This window comes from Syzygium oleosum, unplaced genomic scaffold (genome assembly GCF_021117445.2).
Source record: "Syzygium oleosum isolate NSW1041296 unplaced genomic scaffold, Sole_v2.1 Sole_v2.60, whole genome shotgun sequence".
Taxonomy (NCBI): domain Eukaryota; kingdom Viridiplantae; phylum Streptophyta; class Magnoliopsida; order Myrtales; family Myrtaceae; genus Syzygium; species Syzygium oleosum.
In genome coordinates this window covers 1,049,830-1,071,774 of record NW_026607544.1, presented here as the reverse complement: position 1 = coordinate 1,071,774, position 21,945 = coordinate 1,049,830, and the positions used below count along the sequence as shown (strand labels likewise).

The 21,945-nt window shown below is 37.5% G+C and overlaps 1 pseudogene; it reads right to left on the bottom strand.

The window, feature by feature from the left end:
• Positions 1 to 204: 204 nt before the first annotated feature.
• Positions 205 to 20,653, bottom strand: LOC130137082 (uncharacterized; annotated as a pseudogene).
• Positions 20,654 to 21,945: the final 1,292 nt, after the last annotated feature.

Below are 21,945 nucleotides of genomic sequence, written 5' to 3'. Positions count from 1 at the left end.
TAATAAATTATTATTATTTTGTCCTGAAACCAGAGAAAACTGAGACTTAAAAGGAACGTGTAATATCGCCAAGTATTGAATCGAGACATCAGGGACTAGAATGCAAGATATATTATATGAAAACGGATATGTTTGAGAATGTCACAGTCCATCTTGCAGCTACAGCTCACTAAGAAAAGTGTATAAGAGATCGTGCCAACAGACCTTGTGTTTAAGCCGACACTAGCTCGTGCACCATTTCCCGGCAAGCCAGGAACCAAGCTTTCAAGGATACGGTATCCACGACATTTATGCACTGGCCCAGAGTTTCCCACATAGGAGAACTTTTGGCAATTGAAATCCGTGAGTTCTCAAGAAAGGATTTCTCTGTGTTCAATCAATGTTTGTTGCATGCAACTACAAGATAAAGCATGCGAAGAGAAAAAACTGAAGTGACAGACAAGCAAGATTCCAAATTGCTAGAGTGGCTAGTGAAATCTCTTATACCTCGACATAATTGAATACTTGGTCCTCAAGGCTTGGATAAAACTTTCAAGCAATGCAGGGGACTAAGTCTGCCAAATGTGGACGAAGCGCGACCCAGCACCCCTGTGAATAAGTAAATACTTGGAGGTGATGCCTCTGATTCAAAACCAGCCTTTTCAAACAAAGAAGTACCTCGTTATTCTGGACAGAAATATTTACAAAACTAGCTCTTTCTAGAAAATCCAAATACTGATACAAATCTCAAAGAAATAAAAGAAAATGGATCAATCATATAGCACATTATTTTCAACAAAACCACAAAAGTATGCAAAGCCAAATCTAGTCTTTTCAGCATTTCATTCACACAAATTAATACACTTGACCACCTTACTAAACCCCTCGAGTGGTTTCCCGTTTTTATTTGGGCTTATATACAATCAATAGGCAGCAAATAGATAGCCAGGCGGGCAACTCCATTTTCAAAACTATGGCTCTGCTCAACTTTCGAATTCTTAAAAAAAATTCTACATTCATATTTTCGTTAATTAACTCTGGGAAAACATTCTGAACATGTGTAAAACAGCAAGATAGAGAGTCCATCCGTATAGACCTTCCTTTTCAAGCAAGATGACCAGTAAGCGATGGTAAAGGAGGCCAAATATTCTTCTTAGGGACTAAACTTTTGTAACTAAAGTTCTCAAAAGAAGATATGCCGAACCTTCGTGAGCTTCATACAAAGTCAATTGGTGCTGCGAATAGTATCATCCTTACGGAATGCCTTCTTTAAGTAGATACGGTAAAACAACATCAAAGCTTGGCGTGAATCGATGCTTCGGAGGGGTGACATCCTAGAGGCGTTTTTGTCACAGGTGAAGTCAACAAGGGTAGAATTTGAGCATCTTAGGAGTTCGGGACAGTATTATTAATATCACCCATGGACTCAAATGCAGCAATCCATACTTCTTTCAAATGCTTGCCAACCTACTCAACCAAACTGCAAATTAGTATATTGAGAAAATAGGTATATTGGCATACTGAGAACAATATAAACCAAACTTCTCTGGGTTTACATTGCAAAAGTTCACTAACCAAACTCACTCTTTTTCTTGAGTAAAATTTCATTATAAGGTCACCAAAGACAGACAAATAAGTTGATATCGATTGGAGCATGCCATTTTGGAAACTGAGAAAATGTATTGTGGCAACCAATAGTTCTTGAGTGTTCATCTTCAATTGCTTTTAACCAGTAGTTCTTAAGTGTTCGTCTTCAATGAGCTTTAACTTGGTTTCTCATAAAGGTTTTCTTCCCCATATAAGACCAATTTGCCACTACAAGAAGCTAGAAGATCTTCCAAAACTACTCCGCTAGTCAAAAAGTGCAGCTCTACAAGTCCGTACAAAGTGGATATGGCACATGCTTTAAAAGCAAAAAAAAAAAAAAAAAGGGCAGGTGAAATCTCTCTATTTTGCAATGGGAAACATGCTAAGATAATTCGGTGGTTTGTATCTTTGTCCAGTGTCCATGTCCATTTGAAAGGTGCTGCAGAAATATTACTATCTTTTAAGGGTAAATCAAACTGATCAAATTTAACAAACCAAACAAAAAGGAGCTGTAAGTACACAAAAGCAGTGGTGATCCTGTTGGATATCACCTCTGTTCTGCCATCTGTCGGTCATTTTCCAGCAATACAGAATGACTTTCCAACTTCAATCAACCGTTCTGTAGCGTACTACTTCAAAAAGTTCTCTGAGATCATGACAGTGATGAAGCTTCTAGCCCAGGTTTGCCAGATGGCTAGTCCAACGGCTTTAAGAAGTTTACGTCGCCAGTACCATGGTTGTCCAATGTCCTTTTTAAAATTTGTATTCACTTCCCTTTTGCTTTCTCTTGATTTTTTATGTTCTTTCCTTTCTATCTTATATATATACTCCTTTCCCTCCCCTTTGATTTTTATTTTATTTTATATATAATTTCAGATTGTTTGGGATGCAATATTTGTACCAATTCTTTGTTTGGCCTAACCCACTAGAATGAATTGCAACCAATGAATTGTTTATTTACAGATGGTCGGAAATTCCTTTTAAGAAACATATTTTCGAGGTCTACGCAATTGAAAAACATACTCATGAAGAAACAGATCCACTGAGCAACTTTAGAAACAAGTCATGACAACTTGCATGATATTGAATGGCAGAAATAAATTAAATCATGAAATATCGACAATAATTCAAAATATAAACACAACACAATGCATTGACACAAGTAAGAAAAGTAATAATATTCACGTCTTTCAATTTACATGATGATTTAACATATAAAAAAAAACAAGTACACGTGAATGCTTGACAGAGAAAAATGATGTCTCAACAAATTATAATTTCAACGGAAAAAAGAAATTAAATTGCTTGGCATGAAACCAAACAATATTTTTAGCAGTTGATAAATCGGAAGAATAAACAAAGCAGGTAAGAAAAGTTATACATTTTTTCCAAATATAAGCACAAAAATCACTTGAATTCTAATCACTTTTAATTTCCACGAAGCTTTAATTCTAACTTCTAATTTAAGTTTCTTGGAGGAGATTGAAAGAAACTAGGAAGTCTAAATATACAATCAATTTATCAGTCTTTTCTGCAGAAATATGATGAGCAGACACTAGTAAAATGTGAAAAGAATGGCTCAACCGCCCACTCTTCTTCTCTCCTTTTCCCTTTCTCCCATCGACTGAATCTTTTGGGGGGACACAGATTGACTCCACCTAGGTTGACTCACTCTCGAGAACCAGCACTAGCACATAGTAATCTAAATTTCCACTAAAAAGGTAATAGTAATAGCTCGATTCTAAAGAGACAGCAATGGTGCTTTGCATACTTAGCGTCAACTATTGCATATACATGCTCTTCAGTTAAGGCATAAGACCAAGGAAAGGAGAAACTAGATTACTTCACCATTTAGAAACGCGGACAACATAAGATTATCAATGATTGATGTTATTACTTGGGGATTGTGTGATAAATCTTAGAGACTCAAATATGCTGCATTTCGCACCCGCATCCGTTACCTGATTAAATTTTCGCCTTTGGACAATATCAGCAAGAGCAAGACAGGAAGCCTCCCGTGTAGGCATGAGTGGAGAACCACATTGTGTTAACAATTCATCCATGATTAGGTCAAAATGTTCATCAATAGTTCTCTCTCGGTCCTTTACTAGGGCCAGCCAGATATGTGTCATTGTATCCTGTATCACATTCCAAGAAGAGCATCAAGGAAAGTGGAAGAAATACCAAATGGAAAACCCTTCGGAAAAAAAGAAAGGGGGGGATCTCGTCAAGGTATGACTAGGCAATGAAGAATAAAATTGGCTTTACGGGCAAGAATTCATCAAAAAGAAGTCATTTGAACAGATTTACTAAAACACAGGAATTCAGGGTCTCCACCTGAACATTTTTGTCAGGATCATGCATATATCGCACAAGTCTGGGTATTAACGCACTTAGATGTGGCTGAAGAGCGTCCTCAGCTTGCTTGGCTAATTTAGTGAAGCCAAAAGCAGCACGCCTTTTCGAATTTAGAGAAGCATGGTGATTTGCAAGATCCGTAAACTTGTATATCAGACCTCGTTGCCCCATATCTTTCGCCATATTGTACAGTATTTTGTAAGTGTCAAGTTTTCCACCACTAAGACTTTTCTCCAATAGGCCCCCTCTTGGAAAACTTCAGATTCTTCGACAAGCTGTCCAACAAAATTTCATCCTCACATTTGTCACCAGAGGAAAGCACAGATACTTAAATAGTCAAGTCAATATTTTCGGGTATTAAATGCTCCTCCATCCACCAGTTCCTCATTATTTGTATTCTGGAGTCTAGACATAACTTAGACCTTTCTGGGTTCTTAGTAGAGTCATCCATCAAATTTCTGACTAAGATAACTCGAACTACAATACAACAAACCTTGGTGGCTGTCTTTCTCTTCCTAGATCCAGTTAGAGTTTTGACAAAGTGCTTTCTTCAATTTTTTTCTTCATAGATGCATGTCCAAGCTCATATACAATGCTCATGCCTTGGAAAGCAAGCTCCTGAGTAAGTTCATTTTGTTCGCAAAGTAGGTGTAAGAATGCTTCCTGCATTACAATTAAAAAAAAAAACACTGAATTATAGCAACAAAGTAGAATGATATTCTTCTGAGCAGATAAATTGTCTCATTTCCTTTTCCAATACACCAACGTTCTTCATCTCTTTTCTCAGCTGTTTGTCGCGTCTTAATTAACCGTAAATGATTGCATAGATTCTTCTTGACATGAAAAGAGTCCAGAGTCTTTTCTTCAATGAGAAAAGATCTTATCTCAGCTCATTTGCACAACTAAATTGACCTGTATCTTCTGACTACAATTAATGCAATATACAAGTAACCTGTAAATACAGCAATGTGCACCTCTTCATGTTTTTGGAAGTGAACACGATATCCTTTTCAAGAATTCTGTAGTACAAGAAAAAATCAGTGCATCTATTTGTCTAGAAAACAGTCGGACATTCCAACTTCCCTCATATTTTAGCGTGCCGATGCAATTTAACTTTAACTCAGCAAGTATGATGAGCCAGGAGCTCAAGGCCCTTGGTAAGTATCAAAAACATCCATTGTAACACCAACCACAAAGTCCATTCATCCTCTTCATATGTTAGTATATTGAATTTATTGTTGTCTGTTCAATTTTTACTTATAAACGTAAATCCTCTGCCAAAAACCAGCATCTTTCCAACACAATGATTGCAAGAGCAGAAATAAGCTAGAGTCGAAAGGGCTTAGTGCCACATGGAAAGAGTTCTTGCAGAGCCTATAAAGCTCATTGTCAACAAGCTCATAAGATAATTGGCCAATAATAATAGTAATAATAACAAGCTCAGAAGTACAAAAATTGGACTTATCGATTGACAATAAACCTGAATCTTTGGCAGCATTTGTTGGATATGTGCTTGATGGCCACAATACATGGTCAATGACAACAGCCAGACAGTTCCAGCACAGCGTTCTTCCTTTCTGTGACTGCGTAAAAGATCAACAAAGAGCTTTCTAGTAATTGCATTTCTAGCACTAGCACGAGAACCTTCAATGTCTTCAATCATTCCATTAGAGTTATATCCAGTCAAAGATGTGCTCATGTTTTCCATAAGGTAGTTTGAAGACATAGAGAGTGAAGTATAATTAATCTTGAGAATTGTGTCGGCAGTCACAGGGACGGCTCCCCACAGGAGAGACAAAGCCTCCCCAGCAGCAAAAAGGACATCCTCAACCTGTACAACTCAAGGATTCAGAGATAAGAAAACTTTCAGGTGCTATGCAATAATAAGACCAAACGGGCATCATATACTAAGACAACCACAAGTAGAAAGAGCAATGAGAATGAGTATGCCCACCTTGAACGGCCAAGGCCGAAAACCAAAATCGATCAGCGATGTTGAGACGTGAAGATGATGTTTCTTTCATGCAGACATGTCCAAGGGATACAGCAATTTTCTGAATTGCTTTAGTATCATCACCAGAAAGTAGCTTCCTCAGTTTTTCTTGTAGAACCATGAATATGTCGGCTGCAACTTGAATGGAGTCTAACATGACTAATAATCTATGTAACTGATTCCAACATTTCCAGGAAGAAAAAAAGTTACCTGAGGTGGAGTCATCAGCAATTGAAGGTAACGGGACACGCAGCCCAATATGACCTAATGCTTGCATAGCAATAGATGCCAATGTTGCATTCTCAGAGTTCACAACATCAACGAGGCATTTGAGTACACTCTGGAGCAGTACTTCTGACATCTAAAAGGTGAATGCCAATTACAACACGATTTATGTAAATGCAAAAAATTTCAGCTCAACTTAACAATATCCACCACAATTATTCAGATTTAGAAAATGGCAAACTTATACATTTATGTCATTATGTTGCAACTTGCGTCAACCTTAACATACTTAAATGGACATCCTACTCCTAACAAAGATATCAGAGTCCAATTTTCATCAGTAATAAGAAAAAGAGCTTGTGAGCAAAGGAAGGTGTAGAGTAGTTGGAACGATTTCAACTGGAGCGATAAGAGAGTGTATGGGTTCATAACTAACAATACGGAAAGGAAGTGGCGTATTTTCCTCAAGCATCTTTCTTTGAGAAAATTATAAATTTATTAATCATGGATTAAAATGGAAGTTAGAATAAATAGCTCAGGATAGGAGTGATAGCTCATCTCAAATGTAGCAAAAAGGAGAAGACATAAAGACAGAGTAATCTCAATGAAGATCACATCGAAAGTATAAAGCCTGGGTAAATGACTGTGATTATGGAAGTAAAATTCTTTTTTCCCAGAGATCATGAAAGTAAGTTGAATGGATCATATAACACTTTGTATCAAATGAAGATATTTGTCAATCAGCGAACAGATCGAAAAAGCATGAAAATTCTCTTGGTTTCATCTGCTAAAGTTATCTTTTGTCACTGAGAAAAGTAATGCATAAAATCACTCACTTTTTGGTTTTATTATAATTCATTTAAGGCACGGCCAAAGAAAAGGAGGAGAAGTCATTTACCAAATCCATAATCAATTAAATTCAACCATTCAATAAATTGCTCATTATTATTGTTAACGGTTCAACATGGAATTTTCCTCTTTGGATCATAACCAACATAAGAGATTACCAACCTAGCACCTAGGACAACTGTTACCTAGAGAGTAAAAACCATCAGAATGTTGCCACTTAGTCTGAAGTATAATGACCAGAACAAATGAGGCATGGAGCAAACGCAAAACAGAAGTTAGTCCATAAATGTATCAACACCATGCCACAGTGCAATCAGAAGGAAGATACTGATAAGATAATTGACCATACAATATCACCAATATATTCCCGTCCAAGAATCACATGCATTTATGCTTTATTTTGGAAGGAGGGGGAGGGGAAGAAAATGAGGGATGGATGTCGAAGATGGGATAACAGTTAAAATTTTGTGTGAGGAGAAAAGGAGGGACAAATTTTCTCCCTTTTCCCCCTCCATGTTCCCAAACAATGCATTAAGGTAACAATGTCGCCACAGGACAACAAGAGAGAAAACAAATAGAAGTAGGGGAAAGAAAAACTCTCTTATGAGTTGCCCGAGAAAAACACAAGAAGCTGTGACTTACAGGAGGTGTCCTACAAATACAATCTGCCGTGACATATCCTATAGCACATACCGCTCCGTGATGATGATCGAACCTGAAGAACACATTGAAATCCCCAAATCAGGAGAACTCTTGACTTATCAATCTTGACAAATAGATGCACTGATTAGAGTAAAAAAACGAAGGGTCAATCTTCCAAGAAAATTCGCCAAACCTTATTTTGAGTGAATCACTAATTGAAGAAACTAGCTCGCTTATCAAAGCTGAAGCAGCTGTGGTCGGAGGACAGAGGAAGCCATTCAAGTAGCGCGCTGCAGTTTCACAAGTATCAATGTCCCAGTGACTCAGTAATTGCTTTAGCCATGGCAGTTTGTTAGCATAATGAGGAACAATCACCTGTAAAGATCAACATTTAGTAGAAAAAGTTAATGCTAGTCCCACGGGAAAAATGAAAAAAGAAGCAGCAAGTCCAGTGGCTTCTTTTGTCATACTTATGAGTATGCGATCCAATTGCCACCAGCGCCCTGGAGGCACAAGCATGCAACTCAACCGAGCCTTTAAATACCATAGCATGATCTAGCAGTAAACACATAGTTTTTTCACTGAAGATGAAAATTCAGAAGGTCCTCCATCAGTTTCAGAAAGCAGCTTTTCTGACTCAAAACACTTCAACAGAAACTTGATCATTGCAGCGTAAGTTTCCAAAGGAAAAAGGAGCTGTTGTTCCCTGTTTCAATTGATTCTAACAGTTCTGGTCGCTGCTTGAGGATGTAAGTTAACATGTCTCCAAGTTTTGGGTACTTCAGACTGATATCATGATGGGTAGGTTGCCCATTGTCGTTACCGGGAACAGGCCTTCAGTGCCATTTCTCTTCAAAGAAATTTTAAAAAGAAAAAAGGACAAACGATAACTTTACATTAGTAATAGAGACAACTACCACTGTATGCATACATACGAGTGCAAAGACCAATATACAAAGCTAGCTATAGAGAGTCTTATCTGTCGGAAGAACTTTAGTGACATTATGAAACATATAAAGAAAACAAGCAACCAATATCATGCAGCACTGAAAGAGCATAAGCATGAAGAAACTTAAAACGTCAACACTAGATCATCAACATCCACGAATTACACTCATAATCTGACAAAAGAAGTAACATGACCTACAGGCGCCTATAAAATGCATGTACTCGTTTGTAAAAACTTGCAACAAATAGAGAAATGTCTATGACTCTACACTAAGTCATAACTCCTCCCTGTTACATATGCAAATACTACCCAAGAATGCCCAGCTAATTGACCGAAAAGCATTTTAGAATCTTTTGTCATATATACGCTTTTAAGAGAATATGTCACCTACCTTAACTTAAGATCTGCAGCCCCAAGCATACATAGATATCGACTCGGGCAGTGTTGCAAATCAAACAATGTAGTCGCCCAACTCACAGCACAGTGACGTACTTTTTCTTGTTCCTGATTAAAGAAGGTACTCAATTTCCATAAAATTGTGTTCTCCTCCTGCTATACATCTGTACTAAACTGAACAGTACAAAACCTGTTTAAAATTTTCCAACAGTAGTGTCTCCAAATCCTTTAGCACAGTAATGGATGCATCCTGACAAAAGGAGCAAAAACAGTATCAGTAATCTCTCATAAAGGGAGATGCATCAAAAGAAATGAAAGGAAATAAGGCTGTTTATTAGGACAAAAAGTTATCAAAACCAGAAAGGAGGAATCTCTTCCTTCAAACACACATCTTCGAGTTCTTTTCTTTTAGAATCCGAATACCCAACAGCACATGACAACATATTGATCCATGCCCTTAGAATCTGAATACCCAAGAGAATATGTCAACTACCACTACTATCAACAGACATTATAAGCAATTCCTCCGTCACCACCACCATTTCGGCTACTGCATTATAAGCCTTATTCCAATAAGTGGCTCGGCAGTATGAATTGTTTCATACCACTGTTTTCAATTCTGTATCATCCGTTGTAAGCTCCAAAGTGCTATAAATCTCTCTTTCACCTCTTCAATATTTTATTTCGCGTCACGTAAATAGACCTAAAAAAGTTGTTATTATAATCACAGTGAGTCTAGACTCCCAGCATAAGATCTAAAGCCAGCAATTTTTGTTGGGTTGCACTAAATGCCCTTTTTTTTTTTTGGTCATAGCACTAAATGCCCTATTGAAAAGCACAAAAGTAACACAATCTGGAGACAAGTCGATGGTCATCCCAATTTATTTTATAATACCCGCCAATTGACTTTTTAAATTTGTAACACCATGGAAACCAGGCTCTTCCCAAGGTTTGAGGTAATGATATCAGTCTTCTCATCATACATAACAAAAGCCTAACATGAAAAGTGTCAAAAATCTGTCTTCATATTCAAATAACCTTGATTATAAGTGCTTTAGCATAGGCCTATAGGTAATGAGATGTAGGACCAGCTATAATCGTTTGAGATAATTCAATCTTGAAGCACTACCAGAAAATGATTTTATAGTTGGTGAAGAAATTTAAACTATTTGCACCTAAAGCGGACCAAATAGAGCTCACCAGTTGCCAAAATGGCCGGTTAGAACAAGCATTTGTCATGTGCTACCAGAAAGGGGTCTTCATCAATTATTATTTCATGCAACAGATCGAGAATCAATATTCATATTGTCACCCATATGGAGAGTATATAGCTACCTTGTATGCAGCAGCAAGGGAAACAGTTGCTTCTTGAATCGTAGAACGGACAGATGGTGCTTCCGACTTCAATGCATCGAAAAGCCGAGCAGCCATATCAACTTTATCCCTAAGAGCAGGCCAAATAGGGGATAATCCAACGCACAAAAAGCCGCAAGTTCTTTTTTTTGGAGGAGAGTGGGAGTTAGAGAGAGGTAGGGAGGGAGAATCTCGTCCGGTACCTGAAAAGCTGAGGCGTTTGCTTTGCCAGCAACCCAATAGCTTGAAAAGCAAATGTTTTTGTGTCCTTGGCATTAGTATCTACAAAACAAATAGGCATTCATTGACTAAATACTTGCTGGATCTTAATCTCAAAAGATGACTGAAAGAACTACAATCAAAGGAACTCTGTTGCATGCTAAACTCACCTGATTCAGAACTTGAATAACCATCAAGTGTCTTTAGAATTGTACTAAAGATAACACGGCTCATCAGATTCAACTGTTCAATCTTTGCCTGAGAAAGATATAATTTAATCGGCAAAAGTGATTAGTCCACTAATAGCAAATTTTTCCAACAGTAGAATGACAAGATAAACTGCTAATATCATACTGAAAGTTGCTAATCATTTTATTTTCAAGCTTAATTATAAATTGTATTAAGTTAGTGTCTTAGACCAAAAAGAGAGTTGTCGATAGTCCAATACTCCTCGAGCAAATAATCAGCACTGAGAAAAATGGCTAAAGTGACATCACTGCATATGCCTTCAAATAATTTCTTAATGAAAGGAATAGACTCTATTGACATATGCATTCAGATATTTCAGACACAATTCACAAAAAACAAGAAGGGCCCTGTATTATTTGGGTTTCCACACTAAAAAGCCGGAGCAGTTAGTCTCTCCGTTAGACCGATGAATGGTGAGCGAGCACTTAAAAGATTGGAATAGAGAAATGCATGTTAAATGCACCCATAATGGTGTTCAATTATCAGAAAAAGAATTTTTCCAAAAAATTTTGTCAGGTACTTAATACCTGGATATTTAATCTTGCATTGTACCTAAGATGTCGATTCTAGATGCTTGAACTTTTTTAACATTTCATTAGGTAGCACTATTTCCCTTTTTCTCTTTTCTTAGAGCCTTTGAGGGCGTGTTAAGTTTGGAAGAGGCCATCTTTACTCAAGGCAGAAGACCAGTTTAACTCTATAGCAGTTAAATAGAATGGTTTAGCAACCCGCAATCTACGTACTAAGTGGAGTTTACCTGAGAGGTTGACATCACAATTAGGCAATTTTACAATGACATCACAATTAGGCAATTTTACAATGACGACCTGATATTTCTGTCAAACTTCAAAATAGGGTTAACTATAAATTGAAACCAATGTATAGCCCTTACTAGCTTGAATACCCAAACAGTGAACTCCATTCCCAACTGTTTCAATCTTGTGGTGGTACCCTCTCCTACAAAATCATGATTTCAGATGTATCAGCACGAAAAAGAAATATTACTTATACGGATAATATTATCATGAAAAAGGAAGGGCTAAATGGTACATGTACACCATATAATATAATTCTAAACATGAGCATCCATATCTATCTATGCCGAAGATCACAAATTGTTAAACAGGAAGAAAAAAACGGTTGAATCACTCAAGAACAAGACACAGTGCATATAATGCATAGAAGAGGACAGCCTAAATCAGCAGCTGTCAGGAGACTATGGTTTTACCTTAGCTACTAATTATTTTGCTGTAGGACCTGTGAAATACCGGATACAGACTTTATTCACATGAAACATCTTTTTACAGAACAAGTTGTGCTCATCAATTAAATCACACAAAGCCACGCAGATAACTATGACCTCAGGGTATAACGGGACAGATACTTCGCACCTATAACGAGGTGGCAAACTTCAACGTATAAATTCACGAATCTACAACAGCTTGTGGCTTTGAACATGGTTATGCATCAGTCAAGGCACAGAATATTCAATGAGGGCACTACCCAAGAAAACTGGCCAGATCCCAACTTAGGACACACATTTTGGCACAACAGGAGACTAAAAAGAGTTTCTAAATGGACAGCCAAGACATCCCCCAGCTGCACCCCACCGAAGTGTTCTCATCAAACATGCATTCATTTTATGCATGTGTTGGTACTTGATCACGATGCATATCACCCCATAAACCATCATCAGCCTTATTTCTTGCCCGTATGCTGAAATGACATTTCCCAATAACACAAATGCTAGCGCACTTCTTTTCATCTTGCTCTTACATTGTGGGTAACATTTTCACACATCCTTCTGTTACATTATAAAATAGACCCAGCTATACGATAAGATCAATATCAGGCACTTTCCTCTCTCCCTTCTCACCACAACCACATGTAAATCTCACAACAACTTGCACTTCATAGACACTCTCCTCTATTGCTTCATCTTACTTTGCTACTTCTCCTACAAGTAGTTAGTCTCATGAGTCTCTCCAAATATGGCTTAATCGCTATATTATCATATTGGAAAATTCTAGTCCATTTTGTAAGATAAACTGAAGGAGGAGGGTTTTGAAAAAGCCCCCGAGTACCGTTTATGCACTCAAATATGCACTGCAAAGTCGATGGAAAACTGTTTGCTGCAGTAGTTGAACGACAAAAGACAGACATCAATCTTGCTTTTAAGGTTGAATTGGCAGGAGAGATTTTTGAATCTGGCGCATCACTATCAGCTCCAGTAGAACCTGCGCAACATGCGAATAATACAACATTAAGGCGATATCAGGCATAATGGAAAAACGAAAATGACTGATGTTTGCTTCTTAATAGCACCATTAAAGTTGACACGATCTCCTTTATGAGTGTTGTAGAAATAGTGAGACCACCTCATCCTTATCTAACATTTAAATGTTCTAGAAGTCCCTCTCACACGTAAATTGGGATTAGATTTAAAGGCCATAGTGTAGAGATTGATCAAGAACTCAAATGTAAATAAGGGGCCACAGAGAAGTAACAGAGGACTTCTCACTCTCGTTTCTTTTAGGCATTGGGAGTATACTGCCAACTTATAAAAAACTTAAGCAATTGGATGAAAGTGCAATCGTGGTATATAAATGCTATTACAAGTGTAAATTACGGTTAAAGATTAGTGTGGATTTCTAAGAAGAAAAATGGTTTCTTCTTGTTTCTTATTTGTTAATATATTACTTAAAGAGAACATACATATAAATAGGTCCTTGGACAGCTAGAAGAAAGCAAGAAAATAGGAGCAGAAATAGGAACAAATTTCCTACTTCCTAATTCTGGCGATCTACTTCCTAATTATGAGGATTTAGAAATAAAAGGAAATAAAATACATGAAAACAAAATAATTCCTTATGCTCTAGATTTTCTCCTAATTCTTGGACAGTTTGGGTTACCGTTCTCATAAACTTTTCTGATTATTCTTTAACAAAAGAGTAATGATAAGGGCCATGCGAATCGCGCTTGAATAATGAATTGCTTACACAATGGTTCTTGAGATCGGAATTTCAAAATACTAGCATCATTTTATCTTTAATGACTGCACAAATTCATTGGCCGCAAAAGTTTCATACCTTCCTCATGAACTTTTATAATTTTTCTTTAGAAAGAAAAAGTGCCAAAAAATAAGGATAATGTCCATTTCCCTTGAATAATAAAGTGCTCCGAAAATACTAGCATCACTGTATCTTTACCAGCATCATTTAAAGTCCATAACAGCACGATCTGATTGGCCGCATAAGTTTTATGGACTGTCTCATATGGGTGCTTCAAATGAAAATCTTATTTTTTTTCCTGGTTATAGTTTCAGAAAAGTTCATATTTCTCACATAGTGTTGCTGTTACAACAGCACCATCTAAATCAATTTTTTTTCCTGAATGACAGTCTTAATTCCAGCCACATTCCAGAAAAAGAAAAGTCTCCAGAAGTTGCTGAAAGAACTATTTAGCACAATAAAAGGCTCATGTTAGTAAACTGAAACTGATCCTGCCACTAAGAACATGAAAACGAAAATTTGGCATGTAATACCTACAGCTTTGAAATATTAGCCACCTCTGTATAACTTTCTTTGAAGTGGCAGGCATTACATTCAGTAACTATATGATCTGGATCCTTCATAGATTGGCAAGCTTGAAAAAGAGGAATCTATCAACAACTTTGTGAGTGAAAAAGAAGAATTATAGCCCCATGACCCTCAAAATGCTACAAGAAAAATAACTCAAATCTGGAGAAACATTTTCCTTCAAAGAAACGATAAGGCAATCTCACTCATTGATGGAGAAACCGACTTTATAATGGAATTTTATAGACTGTTGGCCTAGCAGATATAATCTTCAATGAAAGAAGGCACATACAATCGTCATTTTATTTAGAAATAAGGTAAAGCCATCAATATCCATGAAGGCAACAAGAGATCATTATTTAGAGCGATTATTCATCTATGGCAAGCAAAAAACCTACAGGATTAATTTTCAGTAAAAGACTCATTTCCATGGCCCATACCATTGAATAGTAGAAATAGTCTCTTTATAAGCGATGGATCTTCAAAATTTGCATCAGAAGCCTTCTTCCTTAAAAGCGCATCCCCTCTCACTGCAACAGCCTCTTGACTGGTACAAATTTAACATCAAGAAGCAATGAGATTCTATACGTGCGCATCCATCTATAGGACAGGCAAGAGAGCAAATATTATACTACAATGCCAAGATACCTGTCAGCAGAAGCAGCGAGATAGAGGGGATAAACAACTTCAGGGGTGAGCTCCATAGCTTCAACTACATTCAAAATGCCCAACTGCTTCAAAAAAAAGAAGAAGATTAATACCACAAAAAACTCCAAAATAATACACATGTGACAAATTTATCCTAAACTAATTTTTTGACCAACAAGAAACCCCAAACTAGTACACATGTGATAAATTTACCCCAAACTAATTTTTTGACCATCAAAAATCCCAAACTGGTATATTTGTGACAAATTTATCCTCTGTTAGTTTTCGTTAAATTGGATTAATACCATGAAAAATCACAAACTAGTACATTTGTGACAAACGGAGGGTAAAACCCCAAATTAGTACACCCATCAACTGTCATTGTCATCCAACTCAGCAATTTGATGATAAAATTTAACGGAGGGTAAATTTATCACAGATGCACCAGTTTGGAGTTTTTTATGGTCAAAACATTAGCTTAAGGTAAATTTATCACAGGTGTACTAGTTTGAGGTTTTTCATGATGTTAACCCAAAAAAAAAAAATAACACAGTTAGAAATGATTGAGAAATCTTAGATTTTTTTTTGGGGTCAAAAGAAACCTTAGATATTGGAAGAATAATATTGTAGTTGGTGGTGGCATAGGCAATGTTGAAAATTCACCACACACAGATTTGCTTTATTGCTAAGATAACGTAGAAAGATTTTCAAATCGTAATGACTCCACCTTTCTCTTCAAAAGTGTATCATTCGTCAATTGCTGTTCCCCAGTAATACGCTTAGCTTGAGCAATTGAAAGCCCAGGGGAGCTTCCTCCACTGTAAAGAAAAAATAACTCCTTGATAAAAAATTTGGAATAGCATCTCATACACGGTGATGTAATGCTCGGTGAGGTGATATACAAACCCTTGAGATGATGGTTGATACAAGATATTATGAAGGCAAAATTCAATGAAACCTTCCTTATCCTGAGAATTATTTACAGCTCTATACAATGCAACAACTTTTGCATTGACTCTCGTTGAGTGGCATTCACCGATCACCTGAAAGCATTCAACCATGTAGAAGTACACAATAAAAAAACTTCATATTGACATTAAGCAGTACATTGAACGCATTATACTGAACATAAGGAAAACAACGAAAGAAAGAGAGGATGAAAATACATCACTAGGATCAGGAAGACAGCAGGTTGAACCTAGGATTGGTTTTGGACAACCATTCACAAGGACTCTAAAAGACCCAGCCTTAAAGCTTGGAGGTAATTGCCAAACATGGAGTTGGTCCTCCCCAAATTATCATCACACAAGTAAAAGATTTCCAATCAACGTGATATAGTACAAACACGTTATTATCATTTATATCTTTCATCCAAGAAAGTAAATAATGCATCTAGTGGTAAAGATGTCATAGTATGGCTCATTCACAAAGATGTTTTCAACACGTGCTTCTCGCCAATAGACATCAAGACATAGAATGTGAAAGAAACAATAACATAATTGATGTAAGAACACTCAAAACTAGAAGTAGCATTAAGTAATGTGCTTGAATAGTCTATAGAACTTTGCATGCTAGGGGGAATAAAGAATCTTCAAACAAACCTTTGCAGCAATTCTTAGAACCGTCTCTTGATGCTTGTCAGGAAGCTTTGAAACATTGGCTGCAAGTATGGGTACCATCATTTCTTTCTCCTGAAAAAAGAAAACACTTGTATCAGGATTCACACAAAAGATTTTCTAGACAGGCAAGTTCGAGATAACAGCTTTTCGCTTCCCAAGGAGACTTCAGATACCATAGAACAATGACAAACCTTCACATCAGTGCGTTCAAAAGCCATCTCAATATACATAAAGCAGATATTTTTGACAATTGACACAGCATTAGCTTCTGTGTATATTCTCCATAAATCTGACAAAGGCAGACCAATTCCAGGTTGATGTTTCACTCTTTTATTAACATGGTTCAGGATCTCAAGAACCTGTACCAAAAGATGAATCAATCTGGTCATCTCAAATGAAATGATTTAACAAGGACAACACTGCATAAGTATGAAGTAACGAATAACACATTCAGTTCAGCATGTGAACACTCGTGTAAATCAGAAACAGTTAAAAGACACAAGAAGAGACATGACAAATGAGGAATGAGGCCAACATGGATCCATAAGGTGACAGGAGTATCTTTCCATCAATAAAATGTCGCATTTCGACAAGTAAATTTGATAAAGTACCTACCGTTCATATTGTTGGGAATTCTTCAATATGTGAACTCTAAAAAGGACCAAGAGAATAACCACCACTGTAACAGAAATCAAAGATGGTGGTAAAAGGAAGAAAAAAAAATTCTACAACATTATCTTTCATTGAACCTTGTATTCTATACTATGAGGAGTCTCTGAAACAGGAGGATTAGAAGTCTTTCAGTCAAAGTCTGATATCACTTCAGAGTAGCATAATGTACGAGTCAATCCGGTCGCAGAAGCAGAGAACTACTCAAGTCCCTAATTTCATGAATTCAGCCTTGTCCTACACGGTTTCCGCAAAACACAAGTGGCAACCATTTACGAGGGATTAAGTCTAACTAGTATTGAACCCAGCAGAATTGACTTAGTAGTTTGAGGAATGAACACATTTGTGGTTTAGGTGCATACATTCGATTCCTGACACCAATTTGCAACTAACCTCATTTGTCGGCATCACCCTGGCTGCTGCTAGTGTCATATATGGTTCATGAGGTCCGTGGAGTATTTTAGAGTACAATCACTTATCTAAGATAGATTTAATAATATATTCATATTAAACGGTTGCTTAGCCTAATATGATACAAGGTTAGAGAGTGACTCAAGACGAACAACATTCACAATTAAAACCCCCTCTTTCTGTTCATTTACTCTTTCTTTTTGATTAGTTGGATAGGTTCTTATACATGAAGGTAACTAAAAATCTTACCACACGAAGTAGTTACAAACAGCAGAGATGCTCAGAAGATTTAAATCTGTAGAACTTAATGACAGAAAAGATGCCAGACAAAGCATTACACAAGAGCAGCTACAGCCCACCCCTCCCACTTGAAAAGAAGAAGAAATACACCCATATTGGTAAATTAATCCCAATGGAAGCATGGGAAGAATTGCAATGTCGACCACAATACTTTTCATTTGCAATAAGCACCCCTGGCCCCCAAAAAAGGGGAAAACAAAAGCATGGTGATACTAGCAATGTCACCCATGAAGTGTCAAAATTTCACACTACCAAATTGAGATCCTTCCGACCAACATAACTATCCAAAAAGATATATTTTCCTGTCTCCGTCAATCCTTCCTACCAGCCATATATGCAAAAGGCCTGGCGATATTGATTAGAGGAATTCTTCGCGATAACAATGGCAACAAAAAGCTAATGCGAGTACATGCACATCAACAAAGACAGTTTACGCCAAGAGTAGCCTGCTGTAGGATCCTCCAAGGTTCAAGAAATTCAGAAGTAATAATTCATAAGTAGAAACCAACATACAGGAGCCCCTTGAAAAGCTTCTGCAATACTATAACTGGCGTAGGATCAAATTCACTAAGTTCCAAAGAAAATTGTTCATGAACAGAAAACAAGAATGGGTAACATAAAAAAAGAAATATGATGCATCAGAAAAGCTAGAAGCTATTTCAACATTCTCTGTGTAGTTGGATCACAATAAAGTCGAAAGCAAAAGCTGCACTTAGAGCACTATGATGAAACCACCAAAGTTGACGAGTATTCGGAGAGTATACGGCACATTTAAGTGGGACTGCTAGTGGTCAAGTGTAAAGGTGATCAAGGGGCAGGGCCAGGCTAGTCCCTTATGTCGAGCCTAATTCATTTTCGAGGCGTGGCAAAAAAAAAAAATTAATGCATAAAATTCACGCCACTCGTTCATGTGTCCAACAAGACAGAAACGGGCTTTATAACTGAATAGCCTTACCCACACTCGTCCAAAAATGGCCTTCAGGCCCATGTGGCCCAGGCACGGCTCATGGGCCGCCAAGCCCATGATGAGATCTAGTCAAGTGGGACGTAGAAATGGTTGAGAAGCGCGTAACAGGGACTATGGAGGTGGTCGCAATGGCTTTTATGGGGGCAATGGTGGTGATGCTGGTTCAAGGGCTGTCGTGTAACAATGAAGCGACTTCAAAGAAATACTGATGATGCTAGTGGTACTGTGGTAGTATTGGATCTGGAGCGAGAGGTCGAGGTGGCAACATCATAAGTGCTCAAGCAGCTGGTCACGTTGGAATTTGTGATGGGCAGGTGTCAATGGGATTGCAGCGGTGGTCAATTTGAAGTGGTCATGTTGAATTTTTAGGTCGTGGCAGCGACAAGAGGAATGGACAGACATAGGGATATAAAGACCAATTCACGAAAATGAAATATAAAATAATATGTCAAACTGTAAGACGGTATTTGCACAAGTGAATTATATTCAAGCATACAACAGAAGTCTGCTGCATCACTTTTAATGACTTAATAATTTTGTAAATCGGTCTTTCTTTATTGGGAATTGTTCCTTTTAGAGTTATGTGTTAATAATAGCTACGGGATCATTCAACTAAATTTATTGCTTAAATTTGAAATCGCTATTCACATATTTCCACTATCAATCATCCCTAATCATTTTTTCTTCAAATATAATAAGAACTTTTATGAAAGAGAAACCATCAACCACATCAGGTATAATATAGGATCAGATAGAACAAATAAAAACTAGGAATAAATATATTGAAAATTCTAAAACTTTCAAAAAGTGCAATCAAGTCCTAATACTTATCACGAAAGTGCAGTTGAATCTTAAAACTTTCAAAAAGTACAACCAAGTCATAAAACTTATTAAATCGGTTCAATCAAGACGAAAATTAAGTCTTAAAACTTGTCAAATTGATTCAATCAAGTTATTCCGTTGATTATACTTTATGAAAGTTTTATGGCTCGATTGCACTTTTGTAATAAATTTTAGAACTTCCGGTGCACTTATCCCAAAAAACTAGAAGGAACCTAATCCGAAGAAAGAGTAGAGCAAGAACTCCATAAGTGCTCTAACAGAGCAAATTACAGACGAAACTTGCGACTCTCCGATCCATCGAAAACCCTTTTTATTGCGAAGCGCACCACATGAGGCAAATGAGAGAAGCCTTCATCGATACGTTCAACTCTAAAATGTTTTCGGTGCTAAATCTTCCGGGCTTTCAAGCGGTGCTCCAGCCAACTGACCAAACCTAGAAGCCATAGAGCTCTTCGCAGTTGCACTACCCCATGCGCACGCACGCACGCACGGAGAAATTTGCAAGAACCGCGACTTGGGAATTACAGAATTCCCATGCATCGAAGTGGAGCTAACATCTTTCAGACCGACTAAATGAAGTCCGAACGAGCGTGAAATCACGGTCGGATTGGGAATGCGCACCTTGTGTTGGACGGCGGAGGAAGGGGATGAGAGAGAGGGGATGGCGTCAGGGAGGAGCTTGGAGAGCAGGGCCTGGAGGTTGGAGTCATCGCAGAGCGCCAAGCGAGTCAGCATGCGGTCCAGCATCTCCTCCAACTTTGCATCCGACATCGCCGGCGCCGATGACGGCGATGATTCCACCATTTGCAAACTGATCGCGGCTTGTGGACGCAAAGGTGAGCTAAGGAAGGTCGAGCAGTCGGTGTGTGAGGCAGTACTTGCGAGGATAGAAAATGAACCACTTGATTCTGGTTTTGGAGACTAGCTTCAGCTTCAGCTTGGCGTGCATTTATCTAGTCCATCAGATTACTGTGCGCACATTTTATTTTTGGTCTGCCGTAATTTAACTTTTAGATTTTTATCATGCACTTTTATAAAGCGTGAAAATTGAACCTCACATTTAAAATTAAATATTCTCACCCCAACCCTTGAGAAGGTAGGGAATCGAACACCCCACCTCCCCTTCCCATGTAAGAAGGGTGGCCGCGGTTACATGTGGAGCGTACGCTACAAAACTCTTTTAATTAAATAAAAACCTGCACATAGCTTTTTAGGAACAAATTCAAAAGCCTGCCAAGGCGTCTCGCTTTCCAACCGACCTTTCCGCTTTTTGATCCAAAGAAAATCCATCCCTTGCTTTCGGTTCGGAAGCTTTCCTTCCACTTTCGCTTAGAAACCTCACTATCCAAAGGTGCGCCGAGAGTTTGCGTTTTTATTTGCTCAAAGGAAGCAGAGGAGGGTTGGCGTTTTTGGTATTTTTGTTTTAAATTGTCTTCGTAAAATTGACCATTTTACTCTTCATAATAATTTCTCCTAATTTAATTTCCGGTTTTTTGTTTTGTGTACAAATATAAATTCATGAGAGCCACCAAACATGGGAAGACAATGATGGAGCTGTGAATTGTGACAGAGGAAAGTATTATTAAAACAGAGAGGCTTTTTAATGCTAATGGTATATATGTAACTTTAATGTTAAATCTGATATTGGTAGTGAAAATATTGTCCTGTGCGACCCTGTGTTATGCAACATAATTATTCATAGAGCATGCAAGAGTCGATACGTAATAGCAAGTCGCCTTCTTGAACTCTCTCAACTCAAGAGAAGTGGGTCTCATAATTCACAGTTAAGCTTAACTCGTCAGTCATTCAAGTTCAGTTACATTCTTTCAAGTTTGAATAACTTAAGTTATTAAATCAATTTGAATTTAAAATCGAAAATAATTGACTCAAAAAGCTTGCAACCATAGCGAAGTGATTGCATTTTTATATACCTAAAAAATATAAATAAATAGATATATTGCGGAACAATACCAAAAGATGCACAAATCAAGGCACAAATAAGAAGGATGAAAGCAAAATCAAAACCACACAAAACACAAGATATATGTGAAAACCCAAGACCGGAAAACACGGGGAGAGAGAGAGAGAGGAGTTTCACTATATTCGACAAT